Source organism: Arachis ipaensis, chromosome B01 (assembly GCF_000816755.2).
Source record: "Arachis ipaensis cultivar K30076 chromosome B01, Araip1.1, whole genome shotgun sequence".
Classification (NCBI taxonomy): Eukaryota; Viridiplantae; Streptophyta; class Magnoliopsida; order Fabales; family Fabaceae; genus Arachis; species Arachis ipaensis.
The window spans coordinates 129,704,336-129,705,550 of NC_029785.2; positions in this window are offsets into that span (position 1 = coordinate 129,704,336).

Sequence of the window (1,215 nt, forward strand, 5' to 3'; positions counted from 1 at the left end):
TAAAAATAATTTTTTTTTTGGAATCTAATTTAAAGTTTTTTTGAAGATCAATTTAAATATTTACTCTTGTTATTTAGATAAATGTTAGATGGAGAATTGATCCTCTCTCCTATGTTACATTTTACAACATCAATTTAAAGAAAAAAATATTAAAAGAATAGTCATTCTCATCTTGAATCTGCATGGCTGCTACCAAAAGGGTAGACAATTGAACTAGTGTGAATCTCCACTTGAAGATTACAGTCTTATTTATTATCAAAAATGCTATTGGTATATTAAAATTAGTCACTAAAATTAGTTATTAATATATTTATGTATAAATATATGTGGTTTAATTTATTTTCAATATGTATTTAAATCTCAATATGTATTTTATATTGATAGTTGACTTGGTGGCTAATTTTAGTGTACACATAACATAACCGATTTATTATACACCAAATAATTATGTGTTATGCTACGTGTACACTAAAATTAGTCACCAATATAAAATACATGCTGAAATATAAATATATTATGAAAATAAATTAAACCATATATATTTATACATAAATATATTAGTGACTAATTTTAGTGTACAAATAATATTTCTTAATAATTATTCACTATGCAGCACTGAATTTGTAAGAAGATATGGAGAATGGTGTACGACAGTACGACTAACATGCATGCATTCTTGTATCTGATCTGAATCGGTAATGAAGATTCGGTTTCACTGTTTGCCATCATGATCATCATTTCATATTCGATCTTGATCCTGCAGATTAAACTACTGCACTGTACCAATCAGATTGCGCGCCGGATATTCATCTTCCTCACTACCACGCACGTCCGTACCCTACACATCAAACGAAAATAAATAAATAAACGGTGAAATTAAAACTCATGCATTTGTATTTTTATGTGAAGTTATTAGTTTAAAATCATTAAAAAATTTGATATATTTAATTTATTAAAACGTGCTTTAATTAATGGGGTAGAATTTTAATATTTTAAGAAATTATACAATTACCCATCTCAAATAATAAATTACAAAATAACCCAACTATAGTTAAGTAATGACCAATTAAAATGTGACACATCATGAAGGGTAACTTACATGTTATTTTAGAGGGGGTTGGGTAGAATTCACCATCAATTAATGGGGTAGAATTTTAATATTTTAAGAAATTATACAATTACCCATCTCAAATAATAAATTACAAAATAACCCAA